The sequence below is a fragment of the Uranotaenia lowii genome, chromosome 2 (assembly GCF_029784155.1).
Source record: "Uranotaenia lowii strain MFRU-FL chromosome 2, ASM2978415v1, whole genome shotgun sequence".
Lineage (NCBI taxonomy): Eukaryota > Metazoa > Arthropoda > Insecta > Diptera > Culicidae > Uranotaenia > Uranotaenia lowii.
In genome coordinates, this window is record NC_073692.1 from 420,093,051 (window position 1) to 420,119,818 (window position 26,768).

Below are 26,768 nucleotides of genomic sequence, written 5' to 3' on the forward strand. Positions count from 1 at the left end.
TGGTAAAAAAACAATTCTTCATTAACGTCCAACTTCAGGCAGATCAAAATTCGTGTTGGCTGGTTTGAAAAGTTTTCTATCGGATAAACAATCGAAAAAGGGGGGTCATATCGCTCGCCAAACAGTTGTACAGCTAGTGGGTTGAAATTATAAAAATAAATATCGAATTGGATTGCAAAACCATTTATGCCGAGCACCCGGCAGATCTCCAGCAAAAAAATTTCGTTGACAAGTCTTCTTTTGATGTTCCAGAGAATATAAAGGAAAAAAAAATATAAAAAAAATTATAACTAGATTTTATTAAAGCTGGAAATTTGTGGAAGCTCTAAATCCGTTAATGGTTGATAATGATGTCACAATTAAACGCCGAAAATACAAGAAGGGAACATATAAAATTGAGGGTATTTTAAAATTCGATGAATAATCACAATCATTTTACCATTTGAACTCGAGATTTAATCAAATTTTCGATCTAGAATAACTCGATTTTTTGATTTTCAGCAATGCAAGTTCGTTGCATATAAGCTTTTGTCCGATTTGTTCCAATTTATTGAAAACATGGTTTATTTTTTACATCAATAATAAGACAACTAGCTTTGTATTTTTTTTTAAATTTATATTCACGTTAATGTTACAGCATGGTATTTGTAATAAATAAAAGAAAATTAATAAAATATATCTAATAAGGAAATGATAATCATCTGAAATAAATTATTAAGTAAAGTAGTAGTAATTTTCAAAGTACTTATAATTCTTCATTTTTAATTCTTTTCAGTTTCTAGTCAAGTTCAAGAAACCAAATTACCTATGTTTTTTCAATACTATCTTCAAAAGATGAATTGAATGCGTTGTAATAAACTTGTAAAAAATTCGATTAAGAAAATAATTTGAACCAAACAGCGTTTCGTTTCGGTAACCGAAAAATATAGAAAAAAAATTAATTTCATTTTAGACCTAATTTAATGACACTCCTAGAATAAATCACTTCTTTTTTATCTTCCTGAACTGAATTAAAATGTCAATTTTAAACAAAATTTGATTACTTAAACTCAAGAGAAAAGTTCTGAAACGATAGTTTTGACAAAATGCGCTTCAAAATTGTCAAGGTATTCGATTTTCCAGATATTTTTTTATTCCAGCAGTTTTATGGAAATATAGTAACTTACTACCTACATCTGAAGGTAGTAAGTTGCTATCGGAATACCGGTATATGAACTTTTCATTTACCGTGGTTAAATAAAAATGAATCTTTCGATTGCTTCGATTCAGAAGAAGAAACCATTGGTAAACTTAATTATATATCTATCAATGATTTTGAAGAACGAAGCTTATGATGAAAACGGGTTTTACGTATTTCCCGAACATAATGATTCAAATTTCTATAGATTTAGGCTCATTGCTCGCAATTGCCGTAGTCCGTTTAGGCACTTATTTTACAAGAGACCTTGTGCTCGACCTTAGGCCAATTTTAGCATGTATTTCGTATAATTTTCAAAAGCTTGTTGATATTTTACTAGTATTTCCTTCAACCAGCCAACCAACCAACCAATCAAATCCACTTAGCCCATATCGCATCACAATCGTTTTCCCGATACAATGAAAAGGCGAAAGCATCAGCATTAGGGTGTCCCAAAATTCCACAATGTCTAGGAATCTGGAGGCTCACTCTCCAAATGGTAGAACAAACTTTTGTATTGGGACAACTGAAAACAATGTTTAGAGGTTCCGCAAACGCGATCTTTAAAAAAGTCCACTTTTAAAAGATTTGATTTGAAAAAAAATGGGATCTTAAATTTATACACAATAAATATATTTTATTTATTTTTTATTTTATTTTGTAAAAGACTACACGTTAAAAAATTAAAAAAATATCCAAATTAGTATAAACATTCAAAATCAGCAAGCTACTTTCTTGAATTTTTTTTAAATTTATTCAAACATGGTTTTTCGACTAACAAAAATTGCATTTGTTTTGCATTTAAACTTGACTGAACAAAGTTTGTAGTGTGTATTTTTGTGTGAAATGATATTAACGGTTCAATCCTTATTAAAAATCACAATGTAGAATTTTTTTTTTAATAATTTATCAAATTTGTCTTAATGAATACCTACTTGAAAATCCAAACACTTGCAAAAAAACTAAGATAATTTATGGGAATCATTAGATGGCTATAATCGAATTTTAGCTAAACCTGATAACGAGAAGGAATTGCACTAAATCTCGAGTGTGAAAAGGATTCTAAAAAACATTCTGTTCTTGAGAAGCATAAAAAACTGGTTTTTCATCAAATTTTTATTTCTTGATCAATCGATTGCTTTTTTAAGTTGATTTTAATAAAACTTTAATGAAGACTTACATTTCACCTGAAAACTGCAACTCGATTGGATTTAAATCAAAGAAGTTATTGAAGGTTAAAGATTGAATTTTGGTCGCAAATTGTCATACAAAACGCACTGAGTAAAATGTACTCATTGTGTGTTAAACGAAAATTTGCGACCAAAATACAATCTTTGAAACGCAATAACGATAATTTCGTAAATTATGTATGATATGCGAGCTCAGTTTGTTTCCTGAAATTCACGTAGATTCCACAAGATTTTCAGGATGGAGAAAATCTATGTACATTTTCAGGTAGCGATAATGTGATTTTGTTTTTGAGTATATAAATACGTTACAACAGTTAGGAATTTTTTTCTAATATAAAAAAAATTTTAATTGATATGGGGATTTTTTTTATTATCTGACTGGTTTGCCTCAGGGTCTTCAGATCTTCCCCAAAATTTAAAATTGGGCTCATTTTAACGACTTCAAAAACATGTATTTTTTCAAAATTCTAACACTTTTATTTTTCGAGTTAGATTTGGTTGTTTTTTTTTTTGATAAAATAAAACCATATTACAAAGCTACATAACTCTGTTATTTTTCAACGGAAATCATAAATCAGCACATCAAAACGTATCGAAATTTCACCAGCTTTATTATTAGTTGAATTTTGGAGTCAGTTGTGCTGTAAACACTCTACAAGGCATGAAAAATTGTGTTTTTATCAGCTTTGATCAGTACCTTTGTTTCCTTGTTGTTAAGCGCGCTACCTTCTTATGTGAGAGCAGTTGTTCGACCATTGTTTGTTTTCGATGCAAAGAAAAGAGATATATTGTCATTATTTCTTTCATAACTCTTAAAGGAGACATTGGCCCACTTTGGAGTCCTCAGATGAAAGTTGCATCAGGCTATACATTGATTTTTTTTTGCAGAACATTCTGTGATGCAGCCGGTTCTTTTAGACACCATTTAAAGTTTGTTTACGATTTTTCATGTTAAAGGTCACTATTAAAATTTTTATAAATATTTCATTTGAAAACTTGGTAAAATGATGTTTTATTGTTCAAAACTTTTTTATGATTTCCGTTGGAAAATAACAGAGTTGTTTAGCTTTGAAATATGGTTTTATCTATATATATAAAAATGAATGTTTGTCTGTCTGTCTGTTCCCTATAGACTCGGAAACTACTGAACCGATCATCGTCAAAATTGGCATCTGAGGGTTTTTGAGGCCGGGGATGGTTTCTGTAATAGTCAAAACTCCATCCGACTCAAGGGAGGGAGGGCTTCCATACAAAATTTGTAGTTTTTCGAAACAAATTAAAGTCATGACATCCATTTTCTCGAGATTTTTTCTTCCCTTGGGCGGTTTGTTTTTCGTCTCCATGGTCGAGGCGTCGCGAGTCAACGTCGCAAAAGGATAGTGACCATGGCATAGCATACTGATCAGTGGGAATATTTTGGCGCGTATTTCTCAACCAAGAATATTTTCAATGCAAGGGGTGGCGATATGAAGCCTAGATGTGATTTTTTTTTCTACTTGATTCCTAGCTCATTTGTACAGCACACGGTTATGAATGACGCCTAGATGAGACCCAGTTTGAAATTTTGCCGATCGAATAAAACATATACATACATTTTTTTTTTGCCAAAATCTGGAATTGAAAAGTTATGGCATCCATTTTTAGAGATTTTCTTTTATTTGAGGGGTTTGTTTTTCGTCTCTATGGTCAAGCAAACGTCGTCACAAGTGGATAGTAACTAAATCATACTGTTCATTGATCGCTGGACTAATTTAACAAATAGGCGCCTGTTCCTCAACCAAGTACCTATGTTTCTTATGCACGTGGGGACGATATGCAACTTTGATGTGTTTTCTCTTGCTTAATTGCACGTGGTAATAAATAACGCCTAGATGTAACACGGATTGGTATTTTATCAATCGAATCAAAACCAATTGAAAGATTTGCAAAAATACTACCATATTTAGTTCGTGTTAATGTAGGTAGCATTCGACTTTTCATTCAAGGAACATTAGAACATGTTCAAACGTTCAACTTTTTCTGTTAAAAAAAAATTATGTTTTCTTCTAGAAATTGTTACTTCGGCCCAAATACACAACGGAAACGAATTTAGAAATGCATATGGGAGTTTTTTATTTCAAATAACTCTGAAAAAACCATCGTACTTTTTGATTACATACTAATTCAAGTACGTACTTAATATGAAAAGTGTTTTTGTGTTTCATGGCTGCATAAAAGAGACTTTTGATCCGCTTCGTTTTTAAAAAGCGAGACTTTAGAACTGATATTCAACTGGACGCAAAATTTTTATGAGAAATTTTTAGTAAACCCTTAAAGTGATAAATACAATATTCCCTCCTGTCAACTTACACGGTAGGCCAAGGGCAAACGTCGAACTTTTTAGAAATTCATCTTCAAAATGATTCAATATGTTGGAAAGACCTGAAGGGGTATTCAGAATGTTGAAACTGAAGCGAATATTGACAATTCTTAAATGTCTTTGTAAATGAAGGTCATTCCGTTTGAACAGCATTCGTTAAAAGTGGAGTAACAAACATAAATTTATACTGCAGGAATACTGAAGATATATCAGTGAAACTTGATAGAACAAAAAACAGGAATACGTATTAAATCCATTTTAAAGCCATTACTCTGACGCATCTGTAAATAAGCTTTGCATTGACACTTGCCCCAATATACGGGACAAATGTAACCTTAGAAATTTGATTTTTCCAACATTTTTGAGTGTTTGATTTTCAAAAAGAAAATTTAAAAAAAAACGCTGAGAACTTATTTAGTGATGCAACTGATATTTTTTTTAAATATTTATATTTTTTGCCGTAGTAAATTTAAAAAAAAAAAAGAAATTTGCACTGTATTTAATACATAACAAATTGATTATATTTTTTATTACCATGATAAGTGTTGTTTGGGGAAACTTCAAGCTATAATGTCTCATGTCCACGAGTTTGGAATATGGCGAAGCATTTTTTAACATAATTTTGGCGCAAAAAGGATAGATATTCAAACTGCTTCGTAGGCGAGGATGGTGAAAAAAGCTGTTTGAAAATGGTTATTAAAAATTCTTTTCATCGTTTTTTTTTAAATTTCTATACCTTATTTTTTCAACTCCAAAAAATACCCCAAGCTTAAAGCTTATCAGGAGCTGGAAGTGCTCATAATACAAAATATTAGGAATATACTCAAAAAACTGTCTCGATTCACGCTATTCATCGGTTTTAAAAATTTTATCTCCATAAAGTACAATTTGCAATAAATTCCAATATGCGAATCTTTATCTTTCAATTAGTAATTTATGTAAACTCGAGCCGGTTAAATTTGCCTACTTTCTTCATGCAGTGGGGACAAAATTGGAAAAAATGGGGGAGCTCCAATGTAAATTTAAGATAAAGAGCTTTTCAAAGAAGGGACCATATTTAAAAAGGTATTTTTGGGTACAGAGTACAAATTTCAGTTCTTGAAAAACGAGTTTAGAGATAAAGTTTCAGTAAATAATATAAACCATCTTTGAATTGCAATTCAGAACTGCAGCTACAGCTCTCATTTCAAAGTTGTTGGTTCTGAAGTATGATGAGGTTTGATTTAAAAAAATGCTCTCTAAAATGTAAATTTGAATAAATTTTTACAAATTACATTTATTTTCGGAAGGTGTAGCAAAGCACAACGGGTCAGCTAGTTTTATTTACAAAAAAAAATTAACCAAATCTAACTTGAAAAATTAAAATGTTAGAAATCTGTAAAAATCTGTTTTTAAGTCGTAAAAATGAACCCAATTTTCTATTAAGGTGAAGATCTGAAGACCCCCGGCGCAAACCCGTCAGATAATAAAAAAAAATCCTCATATCTATGAATCGAATCTGCTGTAAATTTCACGTTGACTGCATGATTTAGGCGTTCAGAATCAGAGAGAGATAAATTCAAAGTTTTCAATTCCCTTTTTTTTTGTAAAACCTAAGTTTTGCACTAGAGATAGATTAAGATCAGATAAATCGATAATTGAACTAAATTTAGAATCGATGATTTTACACTTATCTCCCTCTGATCATGAGGGCTTCAATCCAAATGTGGCGTGTTGAAAACAAGTTTTAGCTAGCTGCAATAACTTTCAGCAGGTATTAGTTTTGTTTCACAGAGCCCAAAAAGATTGATTTCTCTAGATTTTTTTAACCTCATTTTGTTTTATAAACAAAACACTATATAAAATGTTCACAATGTTGGAAGAGCAAACACAGTTGGTAAATAAAACTTAAGATAATTTTTCATCAATCTCGTTTGTCTGGAACGACACAAACTTTAAGTATAGCGAAGCCAAAATTAATTTTTTTGTTATCAAAACACAAAACATAATAAGAACATTTTTTGTTTTCTATTTTGCGATGAATCCCACAAACGTTAGTCTCGGAGCATGTGGAAGCTTATATGAAGCCTCATATGAAATGTCTAAATCAACTCTAAAATTAACAAAATCGATGGCTTTATGACGTGACAATTCCATCTAGTTTAACAATATTTTCGTTCTTTTGAGCATCTAAATTATTTAACATCTTTTAAAGATTTTTGGAACATCAAAATTACAACAATTCCACAATTTTTATTTGAATGGCTTCCCATTTCGACTGTTCTCAAACGCCAGAAGGTTGTTCATTGATCGGACTTTCGAACAATGACTACACCAGGGGAAATTACGGCTCCGAAATACATTGTCCCTGCAGGTTGTTGTCTCGTTGCCTGATCAGAGGTTTCCGATACAAAATTGAAAATAAAAAACCGGAAAAGAACACAGAAAAAATGATATTCCCCAAGCTCTCGTTCGACATCAGCGTTATGCCCGGCTAAACGGAAGGAAGGAAGCGAACAAGAAAGTCAGCGATCCAGGACATCATTCGACAAACAACGACAACGATGTTATAATAACAATAACAGTCACTCACGCGAAATGCATTTTCATTTGTTTTTATGCTAACGACGATTTTCCACCCGCGGAGGTGGAAAACTGGTCAAATTCGATGGGAAAAAGAAAGTTCCTAAAACCACACCACAGCACATCGCCCCTAAAAACCAAGACTGATGATGGTGTGTAGGTACCGAGCCGGGATTTTGGTGTTGCTCCTGCAGAACAAGTCGTCGCCGTTCGATGGGATCCTCCCACGCCAATTTCGCGAAGCAGTTCCGGAGTAAAACAGCACCCCGGGCACTTGTGGCGAGAAAGAAAAGCTTTCCCAAAAACACCGTCGGACGAGTAGAAGAGCAGAAGCGCAGACGGCGAGAGCAACAGCAAAGCAACATTCGGCTAATCATAATGGAAAATAAATCATGAGCTAGCAATTTGCACTTTTCCCGAAACGGCGATGTTGATATTGCTGCTGTTGCTGATGGTGTGTGGAGATGATTGGAAAGCAGAAAACCGTGCAGTTAGTTTATGATGAACCCGGTGCCCTAAATGCCAAAATCAGCAAGAGCAGCGGCCATCTCGGAGTTCGGGTCTTTCCGGGATTTGGATGTCGAAATTTTGGCTTTTGCTTTGTTTCATAGCAGTCGTTTCCGGGTGGAAAATTCGAAGCAGCAGCATTGATTTAAGGAAGTGATTGTACTCTTTTCTCGCGAGCGGTGATTTTGTTTGCCAGCCAGGGTGAGTTTATTTTTCCACTTGAGCGAGCGAGCTTCCGATTTCGGAAGAATGAGTAAATAGGGTGCAGTGCATAAATGACTTCCGGTGAAGCATTTGGCTGGTGGGGATTTGCTGAGAAAGTTCTTTATAGCTGCAGCATAGAAAATATCTCAAAGCTTTGCTATTTCTATACTGGCTGTATGATGATAATTTATGATGCTAGAATCCATAACGCACGCTCAACATTTGAAAGTGCGTGCATATGTTTAATGTTTTATAAGTAAAAAAAAATAAAAGATATCTACTAGTTATTTTTAATTGAACCCTATGATACTAGATACAGTAATGCATATAACTTTAAATTATTCTCATTATAAATTTTAGATTCTCATGAAGGTCGCCATTATTTTAAGGTACAATTAATTTTTGAACCAAATGCACTTATATCTGGCTAAACGGCCACTTGTTACACGTATAGATGTCAAAAAAAAAAAAAATTCCCGGATATACCGGAACCGGGCAAGTTCAGGCTAATTTATGTAAAAACCTGTCAAACTCTGAGCATTTGACTTCAAAAATTTAAACCGAAAATACGGGCTAAATCCGAGTAAATTTGATCAAAACCACAGAAATATTCAATTAAAATCAAGAAGAAAACACTTGAAATATTGGTTTTTTCATCAAAATATATCAACAGAATTTTAACGTGGCTTTCACAAACCTGTTTATGATAACTCAGGTAAATTTTGCTCAAAATAATCCGTGTTTGGACGCAAAAAAAATTATAATGATTAAATTTGAGTTTTTTGTAAAAATTTTCAAGTTAAGTAAACAAAAAACCTCGTAAAATCCGACCATTTTTCAATTAAATCTGGGCAACTAGACCAGACCGAAATTTTCCTATTTTTTTTTGTAAAAAATCCGGGCAATCCGACAAGCGTAGAATTACACATTCTTCATCAGTGGACTCAAAATACAAAAAAAAAACTTCGACGTCGCAGGTAGGTGCATCTCATTAAAACTAAACTCTTTAATGATAAGTGAGTTATCATATGTGTATTTTTCTTTCATCCGTCATGACCGGAGCCAAAACTGTGAGGTGATGTTAGACCAAATTACTTACACAACAACGGTGTCTCTAACAGAACAATTTATTTATCAAAAATAAGCATCGCTAGTTTTTGCACCATTTCGAAAGCTGTGACTTTCCCCTTTTATTTGACCCCAAATTTTAAATAATTCTTCGGAGGGTCTCGAACATTTTATTTTTTTGAAGGTTATACAAATTAAGATAAAAGAGTTGAAATGACGTAAAAAGAGTGATTATTATTTCATTTAAACAATCTAACTAAACTTCTCATCACTGATTGTACCAAGACTAGTAATAGTATTCTACCAACTTAGTTATTGATTGTAATGTGTTCAAGTGTTCAGGATGGTTTATTTACATAAAAAATTAATCTTATACATAAATTTGTTCAGGGTTATCTGAAGTAAAGAGCATTCATTGAGGGGTTTATTATAAAAATGAGTCTCCTATTTTTCTTGATTTTTTTTAACTCATTTCATACTATGAGCAAAGTAACATCTTGAATATGTGCATAATCTAGGCAAATGAATATAGACAAATTATTTGAAGCCTTTCAACTCAGTGCAATAAATTGTGTAAGAGACATGATATTATTTTTGATTGCATGAAAAAAAGAAAAAGACATCCAAAGATAACCTTAAATGCCAAAATCCACAGACCAATGTTTGCAGTGTTTAATATAGTTTCATATTATACTACCAGATAAAAACTCGCGTTTTTCATTTCATCAAGGAAATATGAAAAAATAAATGTTGAACAAATACAAAATTTTGGAGAGCTAAATAAAAATTTTTCAGAAAATCAAAATGATTAAACCCCATTGCAAAAGAATTTAAAATATATTTTTTAAAATATTGTATAAAATCAAATCAACCTCAAAAAGTTGTTGGTGTTAAGATGTTGTTATCTTATTTTTTCCTTTGTTAAGAAAAAAACAATGACAAACATAAAGTTCATTTCTTTTACTTCTGGCGAAAAATGAAAAATCTTGAATTTTCACCTGAGAAATGTGTGTAAACTCAAATTCGACCATATTTTCACTAAAATGCAAGCAAGGCAATCAAACAAAACCAAAAGGTTTTTTGGTTTTATATATGACACTTTACGATCCTTGTGGTACCTTTGACGCGAGTTGAACAATCGATTAACAGTGATCATAAAACAAAAAAAATAAAGGAATGAAAGATTTTCAACAAAGATATTTTGTTTTGATATCCTGGACGATTAATTTGGGCTTAAATGTTACAAGAAAGTCCAATTTGTTTTGGAATTCCAAGTATTTGTTGATAAAAATCCTCACACACACTTAGTTGAAAATATAAATATCTAAATTTTCAAGAAAAACAGAAGACATATTTTTTATAATAAAACCCATGGATGAATGCTATTTACTTCAGATTCTCCTAACTAAATTTTTATAAAAGGTTGATTTTTAATGTAAATAAACCATTCTGAATATTTAAACATTCTTGTATATACACTCAGAAAAATACTCTTATGTATGCCATGAGATTGTCTTATGAAGTGGCGCCATAAGTAAAATCTTTGAAATTCATAAAATTGTCTTATGACGCAAATGAATTCTTCGAATGCACCACTTCTTCAATGAGAGATTGTTGCTTTTCATAAGAGGATCTTATGGAAACAGGAAATCGCACGTATCCCAATAAAAAATCAAAATTTTCGATGTTTTCTTTTTTTTCTTGCTAATTTGACCTGGGCCGAACAGAGCACTAGCAATCATGGCACGATGAGCATTTTCTGCTGTAAAATCTAGCAGCGAATTCAACTCGATGAAGTCAACTGAATAATAGAGCTACAGCTTGGCTTGTTTTGTCTGTCGATTTGGCCTATTGGTAAGGTGTCGGAGAGGTAATCAGTAGACTCGAGTTCGATTCCTGTTCGAGGGGATTTTTTTTTCACATACCATTCATGATCATTTTTTTTTATTGTTACATTATACGGCTAGTAGCATCATCCGTCAACAAAACACCAGAAACATAATGTATGAGCATGTGTTAATTGTTTGAATTTTACAAACAGACCTAGATTGTATTGTTATTGCTTTGTTTGATGAATCTACGCCTCACCATTTAGTGCAAAATGCATCGATCATGAATGATAAATGAAAAAACAATCACCTTGACCAGGAATCGAACTCGAGTCTACTGATTACCTCTCCGATACCTTACCAATAGGCCAAATCAACAGATGAAACAAGTCAAGCTGTAGCTCTATTATTCAGATGATTTCATCGAGTCGAATTCCCTGCTAGATTCCCGGGCAAAAAACGCTCATCGTGCCCTGATTAATTGTGCTTATACTGCCCCAGGGGGGTTTTCATTATGCCCCTACAGTGACTGGTTTTCAGCTTTCGGCAAAAAAAATATAAAATGCATTTTACAGCGTTTTGTCTACTTTTTCAAGTTTCATCAAACTAGGCAATAGACTATTTGAGTGTCTGAACACGACTCAATGCTGTAGTTCACATGTTATAGCTGTTCTCTTTGGTTGAATAAGCGTTTTCCTTATTGTGGCCATTACGCCCTCATCTTCCCAATTTATTAATCATGTGATTTCGAATATAGAATTTAAAAATTCAAACGATATTCCTTTTTTACTAGGAATGTGAACGAAAGCTGGGTTGAATCTTTTTTGTTACTCTTCAGGTTTAGCCACTGAAATCGGTTTATCATATTCTCACAAATTTTGTTTGAAATTAAATCCTCTTGCTGATACTCATCGAAAACACTTTTCGCAGCCGATTCTGGGAGCAATAAAAATCATACCATACCGGATGCACTCCACACCTATAAATCATACTCTTCTTCAACAATAAACTGCCTTGGAGGTGGAATTATCGTTAAAAGATTCTATGCCAGCCCGGAATTAACAAGCTTTCTATTAACTGGCATTGTCGTCCCAGGGTTACCGCATTGCAAATGTCTGAAAGACAAATAAAACATATCCCATATCCTATCCCATGACAAAGTAGCAAGGAAAAAATCAGCCGGCAAGGATATTGTCGAATGATGTACCAAGAGCTGTGTGTGTATGTAAACGGGTATTAGAAAAAAAAATCTTCATTTCCAAACGACGGCAAAAAAACACCAGCCAAGATGAGCTAAGCCCCAAATTTGTATGGGAAATTTCAAGCTTGTAAAATGTTATGCGCTGCAGGCTTAAACTTATCCTAGGCCTAGTACAAGGTCTCATGCCAAATTTGGGAAAGATCGGATCACGAGAAGAAGTCACTCAACGAGCCTAAAGTTTGTATGAGATTTTGAGACATTTTGTTCGGGAGGAACATGAAAATCCATAATTTTTCATGAATAACTTTGGTCCCTTTTGGCCGATTTCTTTTAAAAACAGTTTTTCTAAAAGCCTAAACTATGACAAATATTTCATTCCAGGACTGCATTTGAACTCGACGTATGATAAAAAAGTTATAAAACTTCAAAATGGGTTACCTTTTTTCAGGGTGATATTAATTTTTATTCATCTCCTTCGGAATTCGAAAGACTATTAATATTGTTTTATAATTCATTTAATCTTTAAAAAAATTTACTCAAAACAATCATATTCGAATAGCAAAGCAGAATGTCATTCTTTTTATTTGCTCACTCCCAAATTACGATAGGGTGTGTTGTCAAGCTGGTTGAGTTTTTCATAAAAATATCATTAAAATTGAGCTTTTTCGTTATTTTTCTTTCTAGTAAGAGGTAAAATAAATCTCTGAATCATCGTATACGTTCAATTCGGTTCTTACATGATTTTTAGCACTGTAAATAGCGTTAATGATAACTGGTGCGTTCTGTACATTTTATCCCTACATGACATTTTGTTGAAAGGCATTTAGCTGCTTATGTTGCAGTTTGCAAATTTTGTCCAATGACATTTTTTGGGAGTGGAATCAATGTAATTTGGACTGGCGAGCCGTAAAAGTAGCCTTTTTCCACCCCTGCAAGGGAAAAAAATCAAGTCATTTGTATGTGGAAAATTTAGTGATCGAGCACACCGAATAGCGAACGAAACACCAAGCAACTCCACCAGCACTGGTTTTTGAAAATCGAAACCCACATAAAATTGTAAACGAACACACGGCAGTAGAGGCCAGAATAAAGAGGATCCAATGTGCGCACCCTACTAAAATCGTCTCAGGTTTTTTGGGAAGGGGATCCCAGGTTTACGTTGTTGCTTTTTCTTCGTTTACTGCGGTGAAAACTGTTTTACATAGCCAATTATTTATTTTGGTCAATTAAACATTGAAAAGAACATTTCTTGAAATTTGTGAAAGCTCTGGTCAGCAAAACCTGCCATTTTTAAATAATTCTCTCTCTTTTTATTCAAAATCGTCATAACATTTTTAGTGAAAAACTATGCTTCTTCTCATGTTCCTAAAAAAGGAAACTAAAGAATAGGCAAAACCAATTATTCAAGACGAACTACATTTAAGCTTATTCGAATTTTCTGGGTGATTTAGTATGCAAAAATGCATGCTTTCATGCTTAATGAGGGCTGGTTTCCTTCGAAAGAGTTTGTGTTCTTAAATGAACATTAAATTTTAAAGCAATGATTATAAAGAATGTAATTGAATTTTCATGAGAATATCCAAAAACTCATCACGCGCTGAGAAAAAGTCGGCTTACAGGTTGCTCTGCTCCAAAGTGAAGATTTAATTTACAAATGATTGGAAATCTATTCCCGTCGCCTCCAACAAGAAAATTTTGTGAGGCCACGGACGTTAAAATGAACACACACAACGGAAATGTAACTCACGTTGTAAAAACGTAGGATTATAAACTGTACGTTTAACATAAGAATGCAAAATACCTCTACGGAGTATAAAAAAATTGTAACTTATACGTGTAGACGGAAACGTTAGTTATATATTTAGTTCATGTAACTGGACCATTTTAGAAGCTAAGTAGTCGTTAAGGCAGTTCGACGTCTTGCCAAAAATAGCATTGGCGAATAGAATAAGAAGAATAAGAAGAAGGTCTTATTTAACGAAAGAGATTGTAAGATCGTTGGAAATTTAGTTTCAATGTGAATTAAATATCATTCAAATCAGCTATTTTCAATTGTAAGTTAAATTCATTTTTTAAACAATATGAAGACTGAGCCCCAGATGAAAAACAAGAGGAACTACTATTAGACCGGAAGAAATTTGAAATCCTCCTTTTTTCACTTGTTGTTAAAGGGGGGGAGGGTTATGTAAAAATAATCAAAATTTTCAATAACTTAGAACAAATTGGACAAAACTTGCATGTAATAAACTTGTATATACATAATCTACCTAGCGAGAAATTTGAAAAATGAGGTCGAAAATTTGATAAAATCTCGAAAACACATAGTAAAAAATCTAATATTTTACTTATATCCCTCTTCGAAAAACGAAGAGGGGTTGACAAAAGAGAATAAGAAATCTATTCTGGCCTTTTTATTCAATTTCTTAACAGATTCAAAAATTTCATAAACCCTATGGCAATCAACATATTTATTAAAGTTATTTTTCAGAAGTTTTACAATTCCACAAATTTTAACAATATTGGCTCACAGACACATCTATGAATTTAATAAAATAAATAAGTGATCCATATTCATCCTTTTGTATCAAAGAAAGAGTCCATTAGCATTTTCGCTACCAAAGTCCAAGTGTTGTTTGATTCAAATGGAGACTCATCTACAAATGATGAATTTCGAAAATTATTGAGGACTAAACAGGTATTTGAATGTGCTTTGAAATTGATTGTTCATTCAAATTCAAATTGCAGTCTTAAAAAAAAGATTGATTAGAACTTATCTCAGATTTTGATTTATTTGTATCCATCTTTACTAACCTGTTCGATTAAACTGTTCAATTTGATGATTTTCCGCTATTATTTATACATATATTATGGAAAGGTTGAACGTGCAATCGAAAATTTAATCAAAAGAATTAAGATAAAACATGAATTTAGTTTTTTTTTATTCAAGTAAAGTCAATTCAGTGAAAAATTCTGAATATTATTTTGGATACATTCTTTTAAAATTTGCTTTTATACTTTCAACGCCGTTAGTATCAATAGTCTGTTGTAATATTGTGATATATACATTTCTACCTTTCCATGATTGCTTCCTCAAGGTTGTCAAAATCATCGAAAAATCATTAATTTCACAGAATTTTCAGCAAATTTCCATCACAGATGCTGTGTTACAGGGACCAGAATTCTGGATATATTGAAAGATTTTACAGATTTTTAAAATTTTGTACTTTTTACAGAATAATAGCTTTTATGTCATCATAAATTTTAGATTTTAAACTTTGTTTTGAAGAAAAATGATAAGATTGGTAATGTGCATTGATTTTTTTCAGAAAAATAAATCAAGAATTTTTGAAATAAATTCAAAATATTTCCATCACAAAAAACTATCACAGAGTTTAAGGGTGAAATCACAGAAAGACAGTTTATTTCGCAAAAAGACAGAAATTTTTCGGCAGCCTTGGATGTACTTGAATTGATACGATTTTTAACATTTCGTTACTTAAAAGAGTTTGTTAAACTTTAGAAGGTAGCCAGTTATTTACTTTTCATAAAAATGAAAATTCTTTGAGAAATAAATGTAAAGCTTTTTAAGTGCTTTTTGTGTTGCACTTATAACAATAATTAACTTTTTGGATTAAAATAACAAATCTATTTATTTTCAAATGAATTAAATATTGTAAAATGCCTGTTTGTTAAACAATTAATACCAATTATGTTTTCGAAATCAGGGCACTTTGAAATAGTAATCAGAAATGTATCCTTTCATACCTATACATGAATTCTACAAGGATGGTGAAGTATCACTTGTGAAACTTAAAAAAAATCGTTTCAAACCAACTAGTAAAAATCGTAAAGTTGTGCGTTTTAATGTTCAAAATATTTCCACTTCTCCAAAGAAAAATATTGTAACCCATCGCACACCAATAAGAGCAATTAAACAAATTGAAGCATCATGTTCTTCAGAAAATAAATTGTGGTCAACCATTTGCGACGTGAATAAAACAATTTCCACTATCCATAAAACACCAATCAACATAGGCACACAACAGATTCCCTTATGCCAGAACACAATCGTAAACCAATGCGTGACATGAGTCATCGAAAACAAAACCAGTGAAGATGAAAAAACAACTCCAACAAGGCCACATGCAGCTCCTATCTGATGAGCATATTAAACAACATCACAACCCCGGTCCTCGATAGGCACCAAAAAGGGTAACGGGGAGAAAAATAAAAACCAACCCATCCAGTGCCTCGTTTTTTTCTCTCGCATCCCACAATACAAATCACACTAGCTCTCTTGCGCCATGTTAACCGCACCAAATAGTAAATAACGGGTTTGGAACGAACGAACGAACGTCGAAAACCCCCAAAACGACAATCCCAACTTTATGTTCCGCCTTCAGGCCCCCGGAATCATCAGTTGTGCCTTCCCAAATTTGGAAAATATAAAACATCCCCACGCGGCCAAAACGGGCAAAAACAACTCACAAATCAAAATTCACACCACCACCACCGCCAAAAGCCACTCTAGAGAAATAGTATTTTGATATTTGATATTTTTTTTTATTTTGGTTTGGGTTTTTTGATTTATTTTTCTTTCTTCTACCAACTAGGAGCTACCCACCAGCGTGCCACCTTCCTGGAAAAATCCGTTTTGACTTTGGCAGTCGTCGTCGTTTTGGTTGTTGCTGTTGTTGTTGTTGATGAGATTGTTGTTATTTCTTGGCGTTCAGGGCAACATCCGGCCTGAAGTGGAACCTCGACGTTGAACATGTGCCAAGAATGTGTCAACTTTTTTGTAGTTGCCTCTTCTTTTCACTGGTTCCGATTCCGGTCGAAGAGGGGGGAAGGGAAACAAATTTTGGCTGCCTAAAAAATAACACCCGATATACTGACACTGACTCGTCACACTTTATCTAAAAATTCCCCCCCTCAAACTTCCACCGGTGAGAACAGGATTGCGGTCGAATGGTTTATGATGTTGGAGTTGGATATTCGGTAAACACGTACTTGTCTTCACAAGTCACTTCCACTTATGGGTGATTCCGAAGGGTTGCACTCCGTGTGAGAGCGATGAAAAACATTTGCGGATGCTGCTAGGTGATCTTTTAGTGATTTTTTTACTGAAAGCACAACGAGCACTCTATATGGTCTTGCTTATTTTTATTGCAGATCTGCTCCTGTGAACTCCCGAGTGAAGACCTTTTTCTTATGGAACGCGAACTTTGCGACGAGAATTTTGCCCAACAACCTTAAAAGGAAGAACCGAATAAAACCGAGAAGAACTTCGCGCAGTATCGAAGTTTGTGTGTTTTTGATACTTTTCACCCGACAACTTTTATCCTTAAATTCTTCGAGAAGACGTCATCACTAGCAGAGCCCTGCCTTATGGTGAACTTCGTGCCAACATTTATTTAAAGACTTTTCCGATGCGGTCCCACCGGATGCTGGAAAATTCTCAAAATATCAATAATATGCCGTAACACACTTGAACCACAGATGAACATCTCCCGTTCGTGTCGATTCACCCGAATTCCTCCACATAACTCACGTCGACGGGATGAATAAGCCCACGAATACAAGTTTTTGACACCCAGAAACTGTGTTACGGACCAAAAATTTGCGTGATAACAAGGCTCGCGAGACCGAAAAACAGCCCTAAGCACACCGTTGTTTGTTAATCCAAAACACTTTTCCGATTCAGGTTTTCCATATTTTCACATTTTTCGCATCCTGCCAGAACAACACGCACTCGTCGTTCGAAAACCCGAAGCAAATCCAAGACCCAGCAGTGTCTTCGTCCGGCTACTGTTATAGAGAGAAAACACCAAACTCGAAACGTCGTGGACCTTTTCCCAGGATCGAGGGTCACAATTTCACAACCGAGTACGAACGCGAACGGAAGCAAACTGAGCTCCGATCCAGACAGGGACATCGGAAACGGTTCAGGAATCTTTTTTCCAACTACAGCTGGTAAAAAATTCTCTATGTCGACTTCCTACTGCCAAAGTGTGCTATTCCACCTTCAATTCAAACCGATTGGCGGTTCCTTGGCGTGAACAGTGAGAAACTGAATGAGAAACCCGATTCACCAGCTGTTAATTCTAACCGGGTGGCTCCAGAGAGCGACAACAACAAACCACCCTCACTGTACGAAAACTCCACTCAAAACAAAACAGAATCGGTTCGGTTGAGCTCAAATTTTCCCAAATCTCTCTCCTCCATTTGATTCGCAAACAGAACCGGTTCCGTGAGCGCAAAAACCGGGCATCCCAACGACCTTTTTTTTGTTCCTTTTGCTTGTCCCAGACTCTGACTCCGGCTGACTGGCTGGCTGGCTGGCTGAATGTCTCACCCAACCCATTCCCACTCCAATATTCCGAAGGATTGCCCCTGCCTCGGTTTCCTGGAATGAGAGGAAAATCTGCAAAAGCAAACACCACGTGAGGATTTCGACTGTTGGCTTTTCCCCCCACCCGAACCAAATCCCAGTTCGTCCTTTTCGGTGCAATTGGAAACAATGTTGACGGACACTATTGATGACGAACCCGGTGAAAGGCGATGGTCGAGGGTTTGTGGGAATCGGAACGGGTCCAGTTTGATGCAATATCAAGATTCTTCTGATTGACGTACACACAAAGTTCTTTCATCCCCTCACACCACACTATCCAGTGTTTTCGCATTTCGGGAAGGGGTTCGGAAGTTTCAACGATGGCAAAAGAGGCAGAATGTTTTCTAAGTTGACCCCTCCTCACCTTCCTTCAGCTCGTCTATTCGACAATCAGACAACCCGAAAAGTGAAAAGTGCGATTTTCTCATTGAAGAGGGGCGGCAACGTTCAAGTGCTGGTTAGAGATGAGGGCGTTTTGATGATGCGGCTGCTGCTGCTGCTAGTGTTTTGTCTCTTTTTTGTATTTGATTGAAGGGATTTGATCCGTTGAACAGGTGGGGGTAGCATTGGAGGAAGTCATCCCTTCGAGTGGATTCCCAAAGAAGGGGGATTTGATTTTCCGGTTCATGGAATGGTGCATGGGTCTGCCCGGTACCTTCATTTATGTGGCTAAAAATAGTTGTGAATCGGAATGAATGAATGTATCGGAAACATTTTCTATTATGTACGAGGAAGGGACAAATAATGAACTCAAAAATGCCTCTGTTTAGATACTGGGAATGTGGAGAAAAAGTCAACAGATTGGTTTTCATGCTAGGAATGTGTTAATTGAATACACCAGTGCCAATGGGAAACTTTAACACATGGACGAATATTTTCAACAGTGACTGATATTGACAAAAAAATTGATGTTGAAAACTTGTTTTTTTTTAACTTAGTTGCAATCGGAAAGTGTGTTTTTAGATATTAAATAACTGTAATCTACCATATGTTTTTCTCATTAATTTTTGTTCATTAAATTACGGGAAAACGCAGAAGCTTAGAAACGTGTTTTCTCTGGAAATCCATATCAAAAATTATATATCAGATAACTTCCAACGAACGATAAATGAAAACTATCGTAACAAAGTAAATATTTATAAATAATCATAATTTTTGAAGCATAAAACATTTAACCCAAAAATTGTTCAGAAACCATAATTGAAACTTGCGCTTACTTTCAAATACACTTCCTCGTTTTCTCACTTTTGTTGTTTTTGACCATGTTGATGTGCGCGAAGATGCACAATTTTATTATTTGTTTTTCATCGGCAATTTTATTCAGTTTAATGTTTTGAAGTTAGAAATTGTTTAAAATGTTTATTTTCTATATTGAAAATACGAGTGGTAAAAGCCAAATTTTTTTAAAGAAATATCGAACATCGTTTAAGTTTTGTCAACTTAACCCTCATCCGCATTAGAGTGTCATTTTGACACTATTGCAAGTTTGAATGCTTGTAACTTTTTTCAGAAGCTCAAAAACGAAAAATTTCTTCGGGGACCCTAAATGAATTCAAAAGTTCTTGCATCTTTACTTTATTTATGGACGAACCCTGGAAGCCTGGACAAAAAAAACTCCCTATTCCGACTTAGAGTGTCATTTTGACACTCCAAAAGTAAAATCTATTTAATTCGTTTGAATTATTATGAACTTCATATAAAACATATATCAATAGAAACCTTGTAATATCAGTAAAATATGTTTCGAACATTATATACAGCTAAAGTTACAAATTTTCTCGTTATTCAGCATGAAAGAAAAAAAAATCCGAAAAAACATGCCTTACGAAAACTGCTGTAGTTCATATGTTACACGTCCAAAAAAATATTTGCCTTATGCATATGAAAGCTGAAGTCAATGCCTATATCATGAAGACAAGAAATAATTTTTTAAGTTTTTTTTAATGAAATGGTCACAAAAAATTCAAAAAAGTGGTCTACAAAACCTACTTTTCATTCGATTGCTAGTAAATACTGTTTGAGCGATGGTAGAGTTTTGAAAAAAATATGACTACAAAATCTTTTGAAATTCCAACATTTTACTGTCTTTAGATTTTTTATGCAACAAAAATTGAATTTACTGGAATTTTTCAAAGTTCACTACTTTGCGCCATTTTTTTTTACAAATTGAAATTTCGTCTGTTTTTGTGGTCCACTGTCAGGTTGTACCCGGATTATCAGTGCTTTTACTTTGTTTGGACCAATCAAGAGTTTATTCATTGGAAAGCACATTTAATCTACATTCTAGAGACAACAATTCACGCTGTGAGATTTCACAAAAATATGAAAATTATAAACGTAAAATCATTCCTGAATTTCTAGAACTACAAGCAGCGGCCCAGCAAAACGTGTTTGTTTGCTCTCCGAGTAGGTACGGTGGGTGGTTATTCGGGCAGAGAGCGAAGCCGACAGCCGAAATCTCACAGCGTGAATTGTAGCACCTCTCTAGAATGTAGATTAAATGTGCTTTCCAATGAATATACTCTTGATTGGTCCAAACAAAGTAAAAGCACTGATAATCCGGGTACAACCTGACAGTGGACCACAAAAACAGATGAAATTTCAGTTTGTAAAAAATTCGCGCAAAGTAGTGAACTTTGAAAAATTCCAGTAAATTCAATTTTTGTTGCATAAAAAATCTAAAGACAGCAAAATGTTGGAATTTCAAAAGATTTTGTAGTCATATTTTTTTCAAAACTCTACCATCGCTCAAACAGTATTTACTAGCAATCGAATGAAAAGTAGGTTTTTTAGACCACTTTTTTGAACTTTTTGTGACCATTTCATTAAAAAAAAATTAAAAAACTATTTCTTGCCTTCATGATGTAGGCATTAACTTCAGCTTTCATATGCATAAGTAAAATATTTTTTTGGACATGTATTATATGAACTACAGCAATTTTCCTGAGGCATGTTTTTTCGGATTTTTTTTTTCGTGCTGAATAACGGGAAAACTATAAGCTTTAGCTATATATAATGTTCGAAACATATTCTGACATCACAAGGTTTCTATTGATATAAATTTTATTGTAATCGGTTAGATATAAAAAAAAATGACGATTTTAGCTGGGAGTGTCAAATTGACACTCCTAGTGCTGATTAGGGTAATGAAATCTAATGCGGATGAGGGTTAAATAGCTAAAGTTTATGTGGGAATAATCAATGTTGAAAAATCTTACACACTTCATGCCTAACCTCATCCCTTACAAACAGGATCGGATTAAGTCATCGGGGGGCCTGGGAACAAATTTTTTTCTGTTCATTTATTCTAAAAACATCCTATGATTCTGCTTCATAAAATACAGAATACAACTGCAGGTTGTTTATTCAAACTCGGGAGATTGATTGAATATTTATGACCAGTATCAAGTTTCAGTTGAAAAAGTCGAAGTTAAAATTTACATCAAAACTCTGCTTCTGAAATTTGATTGTGGATCACATAAATACAATTCAGAGTTCAAATCTGAAATCATTGTTCAGAATACAAATTTAAAAAAGCAAGTGGCTTTAGGATTTAAAATTCTAAATTTGAATAAGAAAATCTTTTTGAAAAATTGTACTAATAAGGATTCAAAATCTGAAATAATACTATGAAATGGTATAAGTTATTCTTTAAACAAAATTTAGTATTGGAGAGCAGAACCTCAACTACGTTCGAAGGAATGATTTGAATTACAAATAAATACTATAAAATTTTATAAGTCGACAAAATTCAAAGAACTATGAATAATCTTTTTTCCTCGAAATCAACACTAGAATATATGACATGATTTCAACATTTGTATTCAAATCAAATCCAGATAAAGGATAAAAAAGAAATAAAAATAACACAGAATTCATTCAAAATATTTAAATCAAAAATAAAACTCACTTAATGGAATGGAATCAAATGAATGGATGATTTGAATATAGAGCATATTTTGCCATTTCTGTTTTAGAAGCGACTAAAGCTTTAGCTTAAATGATGATAATTGTAATATTCAATCAAATCATTGATTTTGTCTATGAGAAAAGAAGCAGAATCATACTTCAAAACTCGGAAATCGAATGTTGACTGATAGTTAAAAATTAAAACATTGAAAACTAAAAGACCGTATTCGATATTAGTGATCAGATAATCCAAAATTCTGGATTAAGCTCCGTACTTGAATTCTCTTTTCAAAATCAAAGGATTTTTATATGTGCCTCATAAAAATTATGATTTGTAAATATTTATTGCTTTGTCGAAAGTTTGAAGGAATGCATTTAATCGTTTGCTTAACCCTCATTGGTCCCTGAAATTTCTACCCGTTACAGTCTCTGGAGTGTCATTTTGACACTCATGACTAAAACCAATATGTTTTTCTTGGTGCCCAACTAATATCTACTAAATTTATAGTTTTGGAAACCTCCTTATGCACCGTCAAACTTGGTGTCAGATGCAACATTTGTATATCACAGCCCTGTTTGAATTTTTAATTTTATATAATGTACCTAATCCAGTTATCTTTTTATGACTACAAAATTACGATAACATAATATTTCACATCTTAAGTTATTACTGTCTGGACCTGAGGGGGCCAAACCTAAGCCCTCGAGTCTCTGGTCGTTCCTCTGGAGACTCAGTGGAGGGTGGGCACACAAGGCCTTCTTTTGTGGCTAGCTCGATCTTGAGCAGGAACGGAGCTCCTCAAGGTCGGCTTTAACAAATGCTGCTGATCAAGGACTGTTCGGAATGGATTCAACACTCTACCACTGAATTGATTTTTATGTGTTTTTATTTGATTACCTTGTGTGTTTTGTGTGGCGTGTGTCTCGTTGGGCCAGCCTTTGCTGCTGTTGACGCTACTCCTTCGGAACGCTACGGGTATTTGGGGTGTGGCTAGGCAGTTGACAAGAATTGGCGGTAGCTTTGCCAATTCCTTGCCAGCTCCTCAGGCCGGATGTGGGATTCCGTTCAGCCTTCCAAATAGTGGATTCCCTTCGGGATTCGATCCTGTATTACGATGGGTGGTTGTCTGCCAAAGTGGTCCAAACTGCAGAAACGCGGTACCAGATTGGAACCTCCCCGATACTAGTTGGTCCCGGAGGGCATAAAGCATATGCTCCTAAGTTTTGGGTCCTGATTCGCTCTTCTCAATTGCGCACTGGTATTTTTCCGCTGTCGGACTTTAATGAACTTTTATTTTAAACTTTTAATAGTTCAACCGTTATATTGTAAGGTTAAGTCCTCTCGATACGCAACCTAGCTGTCTTGGCGGTCAAAGCGGAAAGAGATCTTTTTAGTGTTAGTTTTGGTAGCTTTCCTCTCATCAGGCCAATTATACCACTTTTTTTTAACTTCTGGACTAATACCTTTTTAGTTTGTGCGTTCCTTCTATACCCGTTCTAGTACAGCAATTTGTGTATTTGTTTCAGTGTACCTGTGTTAACATGTTGTGTTCTTGTGAGTCCTGTATTTTATTTTAACTAAACCTATCTTGCTCTGATGAAATTTTATTAAACAATTAACTAACATTGAACTATAAACAATTAATTTAAGCAAATAAACAAATAATGATTTAATTTATGAAAACTTTACCGAGTTGAATATCGCAACGGTAACAAAGTTAATATTTTCATGTTTTTGATTTTCATCTAGAATTTAAAAAATCTCCAATAAATGTATAAATTTTAACATTTTTCGATGCCGTAAAAAACTTTACCCAGTATGACGGATTGGCTTAATGATATCATCTATAAACTTTTATCTGGTTGATTCACCCTATACCATTGCTTTTGGTGTAAAAATATTTTATGAACAATCATCAAATTTTTTTAAATAAATATTTTTAAAATTCAGTTACCTGTCTGGGGTTAACAGGCAACAAAATGCAAATCGAGAGATACCTTTCAAATCTCGTTTCCATTAGCTGGAATATGATTGTTTTGCGTCACGCATTTGTCAACATTGAAATTTCATTTACTTATTTTGATGATTTTAGCTAGAACAATTTTTGTAGTATTTTTTACCCCCAAATGTATGCAGTATCCTTATGTTCAGGAAAATTGTAAAAATTAGTTTGAACAGAGGCAAAAATTATCGCAATTTGTGTTTTTATGCATTTTTTGAACACTGAGTGAAAATTTTTCTAAGGATTCCGTAGGTAATTTACAGTATTTTTCCGAAGCATGTTTTTTCGGACTTTTTCTGAACTTTGAAAAGCGGAAAACTGGGGCAACTGGAGCAACCTGCAACATTTTTCAACTTCAATGGCCTCTATAAAACCCACGTCCACAGACAATCATACACTTAATGCATCAAAAGTTTAAACTCTTCGATTAATAAAGAAAAAATTCGCAACAATTGATTGATGCTGTTGTAAATTTTGCTGAAAGCCAAATAATCAAGATAACGTTTTTCAGAGTATTGATCTAGTCCAATAAACACCGACATAAGAAAAAAAATGACTGGAAAAAATATTTTCACATTTTCGCATTTCGCAATTTAAAGATTTTTTTTATATTTTTGGTCTGATATAATGAGTTTTTTGTTTTGGAGACATTTAGAGTTAGCAAATTATTTTCAAGATATTTGTCTACAACTTTTAGGTCTCTCTACATGTCTCTTATCGTTGTTTCTACGTCATTATTTACATATTCGAGTACTGTGTCATCTGCAAAGAGCTTCGGAGTACCTATTAGAGGAAGGTATGGTAGATCTTTAACGTAAATTAGGAAAAGTAATGGACCTAAATTACTACCTTTTTAAAAACAATGCAGAAGGATAAGCTTCTAACTGAACAAAATCGCTGACAAATGTAGAAGTATTGGCAAAAACCAAGAACAAATTATTTTTGCTAGATTATCAACCATTCGTTTCGTAAAGTAAAAAAAATGACAACAATCACGAAACCTAGTTAGAAATCCTGCATAAAAGTTAAAAAAAAATTCTAGACTTTTGAAAAAAAAATTATTTCCAAAGGGTCACATTTAGTACAAATTTCTTACTTTTGAGTAGTTAAAATATTTTTATTAATAATTTGAATTTTAAATTTTTCAAATGCAATCAGCGATGATTTTGAATATAATCTTATGATCCCCGGAAAAGAATTTGTATTTTTGAAGAAAAAAAAATCACATATGTATTAAATCTATATATATAAAAATGAATGTTTGTCTGTCTGTCTGTTCCCTATAGACTCGGAAACTACTGAACCGATCATCGTCAAAATTGGCATCTGAGGGTTTTTGAGGCCGGGGATGGTTTCTGTAATAGTCTAAACTCTATCCGACTTAAGGAAGGGGGGGCTTCCATACAAAATTTGTAGTTTTTCGAAACAAATAAAAGTCATGACATCCATTTTCTCGAGATTTTTTCTTCCTTTGGGCGGTTTGTTTTTCGTCTCTATGGTCGAGGCGTCGCGAGCCAACGTCGCAAAAGGATAGCAACCATTGCATAGCATACTGATCACTGGGAATATTTTGGCGCGTATTTCTCAACCAAGCATATTTTCAATGCAAGGGGTGGCGATATGAAGCCTTGATGTGATTTTTTTCTACTTGATTCCTAGCTCATTTGTACAGCACATGACCCAGATTGACATTTTTTCGATCGAATAAAACATATAACAATTTTTTTTTGCCAAAATCTGAAATTGAAAAGGCATATTTAGAGATTTTCTTTTCTTTGAGGGGTTTGTTTTTCGTCTCTATGGTCAAGCAAACGTCGTCGCAAGTGAATAGTAACTAAAGCATACTGTTCATTGATCGCTGGAAAAATTTAACAATCAGGCGCCTGTTTCTCAACCAAGTACCTATGTTTCTTATGCACGTGGGGGCGATATGCAACCTAGATGTGTTTTTTGTCGCTTAATTGTACACAGCACGGAGAAATAAATGACGCCTAGAAGTGACACGGATTTGTATTTTATCAATCGAATCAAAATCAAATACCCTTAAAGTGTTAAAAACAATATTCGCTCCTGTCAACTTACATGATGGAGCAAGGGCAAATGTCGAACTTTTAAGAAATTCATTTTCAAAATGATCCAATATGTTGGAACGATCAAAAGGGGTATTCCGAATGTTGAAATTGAAGCGGATATTTAAAATTCTTAAATGTTTTTGTAAATGAAGGTCATTTGCTTAAAACAGCATTCGTTAAAAGTGGAGTACCAAACATAAATTTATACTACAGGAATACCGCAGATATATCAATGAAACTTGATAAAACAAACAGAAATACGTATTAAATCCATTTTAAAGTAATGGCTGACGCAT

The 26,768-nt window shown here is 33.8% G+C and overlaps 1 protein-coding gene across 2 annotated transcripts in view; it reads right to left on the reverse strand.

Moving 5' to 3' along the window:
- LOC129740978 (uncharacterized) overlaps positions 1–17,991 on the reverse strand; it is a 284,659-nt gene extending 266,668 nt beyond the window's left edge. For both annotated transcript variants that reach the window (XM_055732644.1, XM_055732643.1), the window contains exon 1: positions 16,722–17,991. The gene's annotated coding sequence lies outside the window, so the exon portion shown is untranslated. The remainder of the gene's footprint in view (positions 1–16,721) is intronic.
- Positions 17,992–26,768: the final 8,777 nt, after the last annotated feature.